This window comes from Rhincodon typus, chromosome 4, assembly GCF_021869965.1.
Source record: "Rhincodon typus isolate 14 chromosome 4, sRhiTyp1.1, whole genome shotgun sequence".
Lineage (NCBI taxonomy): Eukaryota > Metazoa > Chordata > Chondrichthyes > Orectolobiformes > Rhincodontidae > Rhincodon > Rhincodon typus.
Genome location: NC_063335.1, coordinates 65,207,041 through 65,221,704, shown reverse-complemented (window position 1 = coordinate 65,221,704; position 14,664 = coordinate 65,207,041).

Here is a 14,664-nt window from a genome sequence, read left to right as displayed (position 1 = left end):
CCACGAAGCAGGCTATTAATAAACACATTGAACTCGACCCCATATACATTCCACTACGGAGGAAACCCGGAAGTGAGGCAATCCATCGCAACGGACCCCAGAGTTTAAAAGCCAGGCGGGAAAACACACCGACGCTTCATCAGAGGCTGCACTGTGGATGTTACCAAGCACTGTAACGAAACGTCTGCGGAACAACAAATCAGCTTGGCGAGCCAACCAACCTCAATAAAAACATCACAATCAAAGCATAGTTAGTGTGAGGTCATATTTTTAAAACTACTCAAATTCTATCAAGTTCAAAATAGCCAAAAAATGGCAACAATTTTAATTATTAATCCAGTACAGTTACAAACCCTAAACATTTTTGGCCAAAGTTGATTGAGAGCGTAGATAGGAACAGAGCTATGAAAATAGAAACTACTCAATAATGTTGCAGTGAAAATGGTTCGGAACTTGAGATTTGGAGCAACCGTAGGACCACAGGTCATAGGAACAGAAATTCAGCCCATCGAGTCTGTTCATCCACTCAATGACATCATGGCTAATCTGATAATCTACAATTCCACTTTCCTGCCTTTTCCCTAGGACGCTATTTCAGATTGCAAGCACAATATTAGTGGTTGCATATCCCTGGTGGCTGTTCTATTTATACTGTTGACTGAATCAGGTACAGCATGTGCAGATACAGTTCAACTGTGGTCACATTGAAGGAGAGTACAGACAGCCAGGAGCAAAATCAAGTGCAAACAGTTGAGAACAACACAGCACCCTGTTCCCTGGCCAATGTCTCTGTCTCAGGCTTGCTGCAGTGCTCCAGTGAAGCTCAGCATAAGCTGGAAGAACAACACCACATTTTCCGCTTGGGGACCCTGCAGCCTTCTGGACTCAATATAGAGTTCAATAACTTTAGGGTTTGAACTGTCCCATGTCCTTGCCCCTACCTCCACATACCAGGCCTTGTTATCTCACAGTCTGCTATTACACACAACCCGCTGTTAGTGACTAACCGTCTCCATTAATAGCTATTCACCTTCCTAGCCAGATTGTTATCCACTCTTTTGTCTGTACAACTGTTCTTTTCTCACTTTAGGCTCTATCTCCACCTGTTGTTTACCCCATTCCCCCACACTATCTTCTGCAAATAAACCAACATTTTTCTAGCTATCATCAGTTTTGAGGATGACCAGACCCAAAACGTTAACTCTGATTTCATTCCATAGATGCTGCCGGACCTGTTGAGCTTTACCAGAAATTTCTGTTTTTGAGGAACAATAGCTGTAGCACATTGTAACTGCATAAGTTATCTCCTGTGATCAATTCCACCAGCAGCAATGAAAACTAATTGCTCTTCCACCACAGATATTATGTTCTTATGGTGATCGCTAACTTTTATTAAGCCAAGTCTCGTCACCTTCACCACAAAGTAGTCCTTAGAGAAAGGTCATACTGAAACGTTACAGTCATAACTTTCGAAGAATAGCTTTACGGAATTTGTAGGGATGCAATTAATCCTGCAGGTCTATTGTACCATCCCAGTGAAACACAATGTATGGGTTCGCAGTTTACACATGGAGAGATCACAAACACCATATTGTGTATGATACCACATAACACAGGTTTGGAATGACAAATGGACAATTTCAAATGCAGCAATATTGTTAATCCAAATTTGTACCAACAGAATTTCTGTAACACACCGAGAAAAATAATATACTGAGTAAAACACGGACATACAGCTTGTCACGTTTGTCCCTGTTGGCAGTGATTTTAAAGGAGAGGGATTCTTTCTGGGTCCTGGGTGCCAACTGGAGCCTTCCTCCAGCTGTCCCCCCAAACAAAAACTAAGCCCACACAGATTTCCCTGCCCGTTTCCAGCACCAGCCTGACCACTCCTCTCCTCTTGGGACCTACATTAAGCCCCTGGGAAATGTAGAACCAGCAAAAATCACCTCCTCCTCAGTTTAGGAATAGTATCAGCATTGGCTCCATGTTGCAGTTGGTTGGCAGCTACCAGAAACTGGACATCTTCCTGGAGAGTGGCAGAGACCTTGTCTCATAACAATGAAAGCGCCGCTGGCCAGAAAAATATTAAAGCCAGATGAGTTGGTCATAGGGAGATGGACTCAAAACTCACCTCTAACATTTGCATTGAATAATTCAGCCAGTTTAAAAAAAAAGATGCAGGTGTGCATGATACAAATATTCAGTCTAGGTCAGAATGAAATACTATTGTTATACCATGGCTAAAAATATTGTGCAACATTATATAGAGTTGTACGAGTCAAGGCCTGTCAAAATAAAATAGAGGACAGTCTGCTATTGGGATTGACTGGCACCACTGAATCCATCACAGTCTGAATTCATAACTTACATCACTAACAATCTCTTCTCAATGTCTTCTTTACATTGGGATAACTAAATGCAAATTAGATGACTGCTTTGTAGAAGATCTTAGTCTGCAAGTGTGACCCTGAGTTGTCAGCTGCCTGAAATTTTGATTTTCTATCTTGCTCCCATTCTGACCCCTTTGTCCTTAACTTCCTGCAACAAAGGCCAAGGGAGGCTCCAGGACAGCACGTCATCTTTCATTTAAGCAGTTTGCAGCCTCCTTGATTCCAGAGAGGTCAGAGGCTAGGAATCCTGCAGTGTGTAACTCATTTTGTGTCTCCCCAAAGACTGCCAATCATCTACAAGACAGAAGTGGAATACTCCTCACTTGCCTGGAGAAGTACAGCTCCAACAACATTCAAGAAGCTTGACACCAATTAGGATGAAGTCTCCTACTCGATTGTTTTAATGGTGATATTCACTACCTCCACCACTGACACTCAGTAGCCAGATTGTGTACCAGGCAAAAGATGCTATGCAGAAATTCACCAAAGATTCTTAGGTCAAGGGCCTCTCAAACCAATGACCACTAACACAAGGGCAGCAGCAAATTACTTCTTCAAATCATTCACCATCGCTATTCCTTCAGTGTTGCTGGATCAAAATCCTGGAACTCCCTTCTCAATAGCATTGTGGGTTTACCCAAACCAAATGGACTGCAGTGCTTCAAGAAGGCTTCTCACCACCACCTTCCCAAGAGCAACTATGGACACCCTAATACCATGTATTAATAAAAACAAAAGGAGAATGATAACTTTAGGCTCTTCCATGCTCCCTCCCCATATTGTTTCTTGTCAGTTGCCTGTTTCATTACTTTGACCTCTTTTGCTTTTGTTATAGGTATTCATGATTCTGCCATTCGCACCTCACATATTCTTTATTGCTCCCATAATCAATGCCCTTGGCCTTCTATGATCAATTGTTTTCAACTGCCCTTCAGCCTATTACAGACTTCCACATTTGTTTTCTTTACCGAAGCCTATGCTTTTAATTAATTAAACCTGATTGAAAATTGAAATTTGAATTGAAAATGAAAGACCACTAACCTGAAATATTGTGTCAAGTTTTTCTATGACTGGAGGAGTCCTGCTGTAGGGGACAAAAGGGGGTAAACAGAATCAGCTCTGACAAAATGGTATTAAATGGTAGAGCAGGCTCAAGGGCTTGAATGGCCTTCCCCTGCTCCTAGTTTTAATGTTCTTTTAAATTTGGGTTGACCATTGCTACTAAGAGTCTTTCCATGAGTCATGGAGTACCCAAGGAGGAGGACTCCACTTCTCATCCAGTCACTGCTCCAAGAACCCATCAGGTTTGATCTGACCATCTCCCCATACAGCAGCAAGCCTTTCTACAAAACATAAAATGCCCTCACTGACAAGAGATAGCCCTTAACTGGTCGTAACACTGAAAGTTCCCACAGCTGGCAATTTGCTGTGGCACCAGAACAAGTCAGACATCCCTCTCAGCACTTTTCACATCATTTTGTCAACCTCTGGCTGTCCCTGTCTGCTGCTGCTGAATCATACCGGAGTCATTCTAACATTTTCTGTTTTTATTTCAGATATCCAGCATCAGCAGTATGTTGTTCTTGAACAAACATCTTTCACCTAAATGAAGCAGTGGTCAAAATAGAATTCTCGTTAGGTGTAAAACATATATGCTTAGCTTGTTTGTGACAATTTCAATTCTAATTTCCCGTAAACGTGTACAAAGCTATCTTTTGATCAAGGTGAAATAGGGAATAAAATAAAATTACTCATGTTTGTTTTGAAGGTATTTTTATGTTGCATTGGGAATTTTTCAGGCAAATGAAACTGATTTGAACAAGTAAATCAACCCTGCTCCTTAAAACATTGCTTAAAATATTCACTGTTGATTTAAAGTACATGCATACTTTTATAACGAGTTTTTTCTTAGGTTTTTATATAAATAAAGACTTCACTGCATTTGTTTATATTCAACTGAAAGCTGGTAAAATAATCTGCATCAGATTGTTTCCTCCCTCTCGTTTTGTTTTATTTGAACTTTACCTTTCCTAAATGCAGCTGATCATCGTTCAGCTGAACCAGCGCCTCCCAAGAGCAATTGTTATTGTGTAACCTCAGACAGAGATCATAATAAGCAATCAAGCATTAAAATCATTAGAGCCAAACTCAAACCATCCTTGCTTATAGTCTACACATTCTTTTAGTATGGATCACTGGATTGTAATTAGGACCAGGTTAGTGTTACTCAATAGGATCGGTTACTTTGAAATTAATGGTTTTCTAAAATCAGGATTTATTGTTTCTATGGAGTGAAAAAGCTTGGACTGTGCAATTTATTTAGTTAAAGATTATATTTATGTTTTGATATATACTTAAATATTTACCATTATGGCATCAGCTGCCAATTAACAAATAAAAAGGATTCAGAAAATATTAGCAATTTTGTTTATTCCCTTTTGTGTTACCAAAGCCGACATTGCCCTCTGTTGGTTGGCTTTGAATTGATGGGTACATTTATCCCATGTTCATTGCTTATACCAAGTCATTTTTACATTTCATAAGATGAGCTTTGAGTTTTTTTTGTAAAGTATCTATAGATGACGTAAAACTAATCAATATCTTGTTGAAGTGATTGTAACAAGGTCAGCAAACTAAACATCATAGAGTGCGAGTTTCCTGATTGGAACAGGTTAACAGTCCCAATCAGGGAGTCCTGGCTGACATAAAAAAGGTTACATGTCAGAGATACTGACATGGTGGTGCCTGATTCTGTATGAGGCAGTATTATAGTCAAGGACTGCTCATGTGTAAATAAAGAATGACTTGGTGATAGGATACCAGCCTCTGTGGGGTTATTTCATTTGTCATTCACGTTCTGATTCATTTAAACCTTTTGACACTCTGCGTTGTAATATCAAATTCCGAGAGGGTGGGAGGCGGTGTCTGGAACGAGTGTGGCTGCACTTCCAAAATTGTGCTCCAAAGGGCCAATGCTGTATTGCCCTACCTCCTGAATGTGATATAGGTTTCAAGGGAAGGGTACAAAGTGATGTGTGACTAGCAACATTTGGGGGGGGGGGGGGGGTGGGTGGGAAACACTGGTAAGTGATGAGAAGGGTGGTCAGGTTTCTGCCCCCTCCTCCAGACAAGGAGACATTCCTGGTGAACAAATGTGCGAGAGCTGAGGAAAATGCGATGAGAGCAGGTTTCTCGCACACTCAGTAGAAGCATCTCCTGGGCTGGAGGAGGCCAGAGGAGCACAGAAAGAAGGAGGTACTATGCTGACATCGAGTGCACTACATACCAGTCAGTCCACTACTGGCTTTTTTTTTTAAATTTCAAAAATATACTTTATTCATTAAAAAATATGTACATACAAAGTCATAAAGCAATTTGGTTCTGTACAGTAGTACATGAAGAAAACAAATAAAATATTGGCATTTGACTCTATCCAACAAACAAACCAAAGGCATCTCTTACTTGTTTAAGGTTATAGTTATATATAATTGAGGTACCATGAGAGCCTGATAACTGAATAAAGTCCCATTTAACTTCACAGAAAGACCTCAGATAGTGGTCTTTCCCCACTGTGCCTTGGCGACAGCTGCCCCAAGCTTTAGTGTGTCCCTTAGCACAGAGACCTGGACCTTGGATTGTGCCAGTCTGTAACATTAGGTCAGGGTCAACTCCTTGTTCTGGAAAGCTAACAAGTTTCGGGCAGATCAAAGAGTTGACTGTCCTCCAAATGAAACAGTGCCATGTTCCAGGAGAGTACACCTATCCAAGCAGTTGGTCTCAGAAATTCGTATTCGGATACACACTGACCATAGTCAATATCACGTGGAGCTGGAGGAACACAGCAGATCAGGCAGCATCAGAGCAGGGAAGTTGATGTTTTGGGTTTACACCATTCATCAGGACTGGGGAGTGGAGCTTGGAAATAAATAGGGGTGGGCTAGGGCTGGGGGAAGGTAGGTGGGATGATAATAGGTGGATTCAGGTAGGAGGTTGTGGTGATTGGGTCAGACGGGTGGGCAAGAATATGGACAGGTTGTGTCAGGTCAAGGAAACGAGGATGAGAGAGAGGGGGTAGGACATGGGATGAGACCCGGGCTGGGGAGATGTCGAAACTGGTGAATTCTACATTGAGGCCTTCAGGCTGTAAGCTCCCAAGGCGGAATATGAGGTGTTGTTCCTCCTGTTTGCGTGTGGCGTCATTGTGACACTGGGAGAGGCCCAGGACTGACATGTCACCAAGGGAGGGAGAGGGGGAGTTAAAGTGGTTGGCAACTGGAAGATGTTGTTGATTATAGCGTACAGAGGGCAGATGCTTTGTGAATCAGTCACTGAATCTGCGCTTGGTCTCGCCGATGCAGAGGAGACCACATCAGGAGCAATGGATACAGTAGACCAGGTTGGAGGACATACAGGTGAATCCCTGTTGGATTTGGAAAGATTGTTTGGGGCTTTGCACAGAGGTGAGAGGGGCAATGTAGGGGCAGGTGTAACACCTCCTGTGCTGGCATGGAAAGATGTCAGGCGTGGTGGGGTTGCTGGAGCAGACAAGGGAGTCACTGAGTGAGTGGTCCCTACGAAAGACAGATGTGGTGTGGGGGGAAAGATCTCTTTGGTGGTGGGGTCAGATTGCAGGTGGTGGAAGTGGTGGAGAATGATGGGCTGGATGCAGAGGTTGGTGCGGTGGCACGTGAGGACCAGGTGGGCTCTGTCCTTATTTTTGTTTGGGGGGGGGGGGGGGGGGGGGGCTGTGGTCCTTGAAGTACGAGGATATCTGGGATGCCTGGCAGTGGAATGCTCCATCTTGGGAGCAGATGTGGCAGAGGCAAAGAATTGAGAGTATGGGATCACATTCTTGCAGGAGGATGGGTGAAAGGAAGTATAGTCAAGGTAGCTATGGGAATCGGTGGGTTTGAAATAGATGCTTTGTAATAAATGAGACGGTTGCCAGAAATGGAGACAGAGGTCCACAAAGGGGAGGAAGGTGTCAGAGATGGTCCAAGTGAATTTGAGGTTGGGGTGAAAGGTGTTAGTCAAGTTGATGAACTGTTCAAGCTCCTTGTGGGAGCACAAGGCAGCACCAACACAATCATCAATGTAGTGAAGGGAGAGGTGAAAGATGGTACCAGTCTAACAGCAGAAGAGGGACTGCTCCAAATACCCTACAAAGAGGCTGGCATAGCTCAGACACATACAGGTGCCCATAGCCATTCCTTGAGCTTGTAGGAAGTGGGAGGAGTTAAAAGAAAAGTTGTTGAGGGTAAGGACAAGTTCCATTAGGCAGATGAAGGTGTCGGTGGAGGGGGACTGGTTGGGCCTGCAGGAGAGGAAGAAGCGGAGGGCTTTTAGGCCATCCGAGTGGGGAATACAGATGTACAGAGACTGGACGTTCATGGTGAAGAAGGTGAGGTGTTGGGTGCCGGGGAATTGAAAGTCTTGGAGGTGGTTGAGAGTATGGATAGTGTCCTGAATGTAGGTGGGGAGTTCCTGGACCAGGGAGAAAAAAAATGTAGTTGAGATAAGCGGAGATGAGTTAAACGGGGCAGGAGGAGCAGGAGCAGGCAGAGAAAATGGATTAACTGAGGCAGTCAGGTTTGTGGATTTTGGGAAGGAGATAGAAACAGACGGTGGGGGGTTGGGGAATGATGAGGTTGGAGGCTGTGGGTGGGAGGTCACCTGAGGTGATGAGGTTATTGATGGTCTGTGAGATGATGGTTTGGCGATCAGGGTGAGATCATAAATCGAGGGGATGGTAGGAAGAGATCGACAGCTGGCACCAGACCTCCACAATGTAGAAGTCAGTCTGCCATAACATCACCACGCACCCACCCACCCCCTCTTATCGGCAGGTTTGATGGTGAGGTTGATGTTGATGTTGGAGTAGAAGGCTGCGCAGTCTATTGGGGAGAGGTTGGAGTGAGAGGGGTGGAGAGATTCAGGCGATTGATGTTGCGATGGCACTTGGAGATGAAGAGGTTGAGGGAGGGTAGGAGGCCATGGGGTGGTGTCCAGGAGGATGGGATTTGTTGGAGGCGGGATAAGGTGTCTGCAGAGGGCGAGTTAGACTCCCGGTCAAAGAAATAGGCACGGAGGCAGAGGTGGCAGAAAAAAAAAAAGTTTGACATCCAGATGTGTACAGAATTCATTGATATGTGGCTGCAGGGGAATGAAGAGTTGGGGTCTAGGGTATTGGAGAGTGTCTCTGTTTGGAGGTAAGCACCAGCAAGTTTGGTGTACTTACAATCCTTGATGTCCAATAGGGCGGAGAAAAAGCGTTGTTGAGGGTGCGGATCCTGCGTAGAATGAAAAACAGTAGAGGTCCTTTGCAGGTCTACGAAAGAGAGGCTCTGAGCTGGGGTAGGGCTAACTGCAGTGAGAGAAGATGCTGGCACATGACTGCAAGCATGGATCTGAGGATCCATAGAGAAAGCCATTTCTGGAGGCACTGACCATATGCCGGTATTGCAGTCCCCTGCCTGCAGCCAAATAAGGATTAAAGACTTAAGATTAAAATAAAGGGTCTTGGACTTTTATTCACCAAACTGATGGATTGGTGCCTTCTAACCATCCCCACCCACCCACCTTAATTTTCATTTCAATTTGGTCAAGAAACTTTAAAAACACACAAGTCTGGTCAATGTCATCAAAAATATGATAAACCAACCATAATATAGAAAAAAAATCCTTACCCCAGCACCCATAAAGGGTAAATGAGGATCTGGCATTGTGTGTTTATGCCCTCAACTTAGATCTGTTCCCACTGTGCTTCAGGATGAATTGTAGGAAACCTGCTCCCTTGTCTCTTCGAGATAGTAGGAACTGCAGAGGCTGGAGAATCTGAGATAACAAGGTGTAGAGCTGGATGAACACAGCAGGCCAAGCAGCATCAGAGGAGCAGGAAAGCTTTACTGCTCCTCTGATGCTGCTTGGAATGCTGTGTTCATCCAGCTCTACATGTGGTTATGCCTTGTCTCTCCATTCGGCTAAGATATTGGTGGCTTCCGGCTTCCGCATGGATGTTCTGGTGTCATTGCAGGGGCAACCTCTGTCACTGGGTCTTACTGCATGGATGATTCCTGACCCTAAAAAGCTGAGAAGGTGAGGGCTGTTGCTGGTGCCATCTCAGAAGTAGACTTCATCAGCGTCTTCAACCATCCCAGCACTTTCATGGTGCCCTTTCACATTGGTTAAAGGCACCAGCTTTGATGCAGCTGACATCCTCTCCAAGGATCTCTGAACCATCAGCAATACAGCATACTCAATACTGCAGTCTCCTACTTTCTTTGCATACCAGTGTGCAGCTATTGCATCCTATCAGAGTGGCACTATCTCTGTCTCTTCAGGAGGGTGGACACCCTCTCAGTTGAGGAGCTCATGTGCTCAAATCCCTAGTCATGAGAGAACACATGATGCACAGACTCCTCCATTTTCTTGGCTTTACAATGCCTCAGGGATCAACAACATTTGGGAATTTATCTGCCTCTGATTCAGAATTAATAAAATACTATGTAAAAGAAATCCAAGTCTCAGTGAAAATGGCTGATTCCACTTTACTCTCCTCATCTTGCTCACTTGTGGCGTCAATCATATTCTAATCATGTCACCAGCACTGAGGGGGAGTAATCACGTCACTGACATTGAGATGGAATAATCTTACTGCTTGCACTGAGGTGGGGTAATCTTGTCACTGACTCTCAGGTAATCATGTAACCATACGGAGGTGGAGTAATCATACCACTTGCATTGAGGTACAGTAATCACACCACTGATGCTTAGGTGGTGAAATTATGTAACTGATGCTGAGGTAAAGCAATCATGTTATTGTCACTGAAATAATCACATAGATTTAGGTAAAGTAAAGTAATCACATCACTAATGCTGAGGTGAAGTAATCACATCACTGAACTTGGGGTGGAGTAATAACAACACTGACACTGAGGGAGACTAGTCACAACATTGACACTGAAGTAAAACAATCATGTCACTACGATGAGGTGATAAAAATCACATCACTGAAATCAAGATGGAGTAATCACATCACTCAAGTACAGTAATCATATCATTTGCATTGAGTTTGAGTGATCATGTGCCTAATGCTGAAGTACAGTAATCATGTCACCGATGCTGAGGGACAGGAATCATATCACTTAACATGAGGTGGAGAATCATATCGCTGATGCAGAGATGAAGTAAACACATCACTGAAACTAAAGTAATCAGATCAGCAACCCTGAAGCAAACACAGATGCGGAGGTGGAGAAATTACATCACTGACACCGAGATGGAGTAATCACACCACTAACACTGCTGAGGAATAACCACGTCACTCGCAGAGGTGGAATAAGCAAGTTAGTAATGCTTAGGTTCAGTAATCATATCACTAACACTGAGTTGCAGTACGGAGACACCAGCAGAAAGCATAATAATGGCAAACAATAACTTAATAGGATGTCACTGTTACACAATAACGTTGAGTGAACTGGAAGGAAACGGATTCTCCGTGTCAGAGAGGATTTGGTCTTTTCACAAAGCTGTAAATATAGAACTATTCTATATTCCATTAAATATTGGAAGTATTCCATTCTCTTTCCATAAAGGTCAACATTCAGCATACCTATCCACACTTACTGTACACTCTCGCTAACTCTCAGATTCCTCTGTACTACAGCATTCTGCAATGTTTCCCCATTTGAACGTGTTGTTGCAGTCCAAAGTGGACAATTTCTCATTTTCATATATTGTATTCTGTTAAGTTTTTACCCAATCTCTTAACCAATCTATGTATTTTTACAAATTCTTTGTATCAATTGTCTTCCTACCAATCTTCATATCATTAGTAAATCTAGCTACGTACAAATCAGTCCCTAAATCCAAGCTATTAAGAAGGGTTAAAAATAGTTTATGCTCTACCACATTTCCAAACAATGCATTCTATACACTAAATACTGAAAATGTTTGCCTTCATTTCACTTGTTCCTTTGGCAGATTATTTTAAATCCATGACCCCTTGTTCTTATTTGTTTTATGAGTGGGAACAGTTTCTCCTTATCTATACTTTCCGGCCTATTCATGATTTTTACAACCTATTGGTTGATCTCCTCACAGCCTTCTTCTCTCCAAGGAGCTCAGACCTAGCTTCTTCAATTTGTTCTCATAGCTGGTTCAAGGGATGAGAAATTTCATTCTTGTAAACTGCTTCTGCACTCTGCCCAATGTATTTACATACTTTTCCTACAAATGTGGCATCCAGAATTGTACATAATACTTGAGCCGATGTCTAACAAGTGTCTTATGCAAGTTCAACATCACCTCATTGCTCTTATACCCTATCCCCCATTAATAAAGCTGAGGATACTGTACCCTTTTCTTATCTCTGAAAGTCACCTGTCACTCTTCCCACTCCACTAACTTGTCAATGATGTACAGTCGATACAAAAAATAATTTGCTAGTCGAGCATTAAAATTTCATTTCAGAATGTTTACTTTTACATGAGCTGCACCAAGAAACACAGGTTAACTAGAGGACCATTTGAAGTTCAGTCCATTCTAATATCTACCCATTGTATTACAAGCACTCTAAAGTTACTTCAGAGAGCTGGGCTTCAATCTACAAAAAAAAAGTTGATGTTATCAAGGTCAGAGCACAGAAAAAACAATGGTCCTTTGGCCCATCAAATCTGTGCTGATCAAAAACAACCCACTTAACTATTCTAGTACTTGGCCCCATAGCCTTGAATACCTTGGCATCTCAAAACATACAGAGAAATATTTCTTAAATCTAAGGAGGGTTTCTGCCTCTATCATCCTTCCAAGCAGTGAACTCCAGATTCCCACAACAATCTGGGTGAAAATGATTTTCCTCACATTCCCCCCAAATCTCTTGACCTTTACCTTAAATCTATGTCCCCTTGTCACTGATCCCTCCATTAAAAGGAGAGAAAATACTACCCCCGCCACCCCGCCACAACCCCAGTATACCCAATATCTCTTCAATAACTGAAACCCTCCAGCCCAGGCAACATCCTCATAAATCTCCTCAGTCCCCTCTCCAGTACTATTAAATCCTTCCTATAATGTGGATTCCAGAAATACAAACAATGCTCCAGCTGTTGCTAACCAACTTTTTAATACAGTTCCAGCACAACTCCCTGCTCTTAAACTCTGTAACTTTGCTCATAAAGCCAAGTACCCCATTTGCCCACCACTTAATCTACTACCTGTTTCTATTACCTTAAAGGAAATCATCATAGAATCCCTAAAGTGTGGAAACAGGCCCTTCGGCCCAACAAGTCCACACCGACCCTCAGAACATCCCATCCAGACCCAGTCCCCTATAACCCTGCTAATCTACACATCCTTGAACACTATGGTCAATTTAGCATGGCCAATCCACCTAATCTGCACATTTTTGGACCGTGGGAGAAAATCAAAGCACCCAGAGGAAACCCAAGCAGACACGGGGAGGAAGTGCAAACTTCAAACAGACAGTTGCCCGAGGATGGAATCCAACCCGGGTTCCTGGTGCCGTGAGGTAGCAGCACTAACCACTGAGCCACCGTGCCGCCCTTGGTGGACATGTGCACCTAGGTCCCTCTGAACTTCAGCACTTCCCATAGTCTGTTTGTTCAAAATGCATTCACTTGCTTGTTTGGCCTGCCCAAGTTTAACAAATGGATGGAATAAGATAAAAACAGCCATTAAGCATGGCTTCAGTTGCCTGAATGTCGATTCTTTCACAAATAAGGCAGTGCCCAGACAAGTGGGCACCACCTTAGTAGGCACAGAAATTACTGCTTAAAGATCTAATTTCCGAGGGAAGTGTTTCCTCAGCCTCTCAAGGGAGCCTACATTATCCTTATGTCAGTTGTAGCCTCTCTCTCTCTGCACCCCCCTAAAAAAAAATCTTCCCTGCCTAGGGTGGCTTTTTCCACCCTATTATCTTTATTCCCTACCCATCACAATGATTTCAAATCTTCCCCACTTTTGATTACATTTTACTTTCCAATTATTGCAAGTTTTGACCTGACTTTCCCTTCCAAAATGTCTCCCAATTATCAAAGATCATCCCAACGATCCACGGCTCAACAGTGGCAGTTGGGACAGCTGGCTGGCAGGCAGTCATCTGGTTAAGTTGATTAAAAAAGGCAGATTAGTTTTAAATGAATCAAAATTTATAGTAAGCACTTAATGACAAAATAATAGTTCCAGGCAGAAGATCTTATGCCCTTTCAGCACACCAGAACAATTGTCTGTCTTTTCTCGCACTCGTTTCCAAGAATTGGGCCATGGAGTTCCAATTGAGTGTCTACATTTATGGACATATGAATTTGACAAGATACTGAGTAGTCCCTCCTTGAAATCCAAATGAAGTTTTTGCGCCACCACCCATGTAATCCTTTTCCTGTTCTAAATCTTTCCTGCATTGCACAAATACATTTTTATAGCCCTTAATTTGCAAATATAGATCCTTCTGCTTAAATTTTATACATAAACAGAAAAGCTTAAGTTTGTCCATACTTCTATTACATCTTCTGTCTTATGGACTCAGTCGTTATACATTTGTCTATAGTGTTGACCAGTACCAAGTGCCTTCCTAAATTCCAGCTGGACAATCACCAGAGGTAATTGTAAATTTTACAGAAAATTTCACTTTGCACCCCACCCAATTCTCACACAACATTCTACACACCATTGAATTTTCTAACTACAAGATTGGAATGTATGTAAATGGATAGTTGATTCATTTTTTTTCTTGGCAATAAGCAAGATGGAGCATTTCAGCAATGACGAGAGGCTGGATAACCTTTCTTCTTCTTTGGAGCAGAGAAAGTTGAGCGGGGGTCAGCTGATGGAGGTGTTTTAAGATTATGAGAGGCACCAAGAGGGTGAACAGAAATCAGCTTAGCCGAAAGGTCAATAACAAGGAAGCATAAGTTGAAAGTGAAAGGCAGGTTTAGAGATGATTTGAGTGAAACATTTTTCATCAAGAAGATGGTGAAATGCACTGCCTGGGAAGGTCGTTGAGGTGGGAAACATCATACCTTTTAAAAAGTACCTGAAAAAGAACTTGAAGTGTCATATCATTTCAGGCTATAGGCCTAGTTCTAAGAAGTGGGACTATTGCAGGTAGTAAGGCATTTCTGTTGGTACAGACTCAATGGCCCACAGGGCCTTTTCTGTACTATATGACTATGATTCAATGAACAGACTTGGTCTATCAAATATTCTACTTCCACATACATTGAAGGAAAGTCTAGAAAATGTTGAGCTTTCC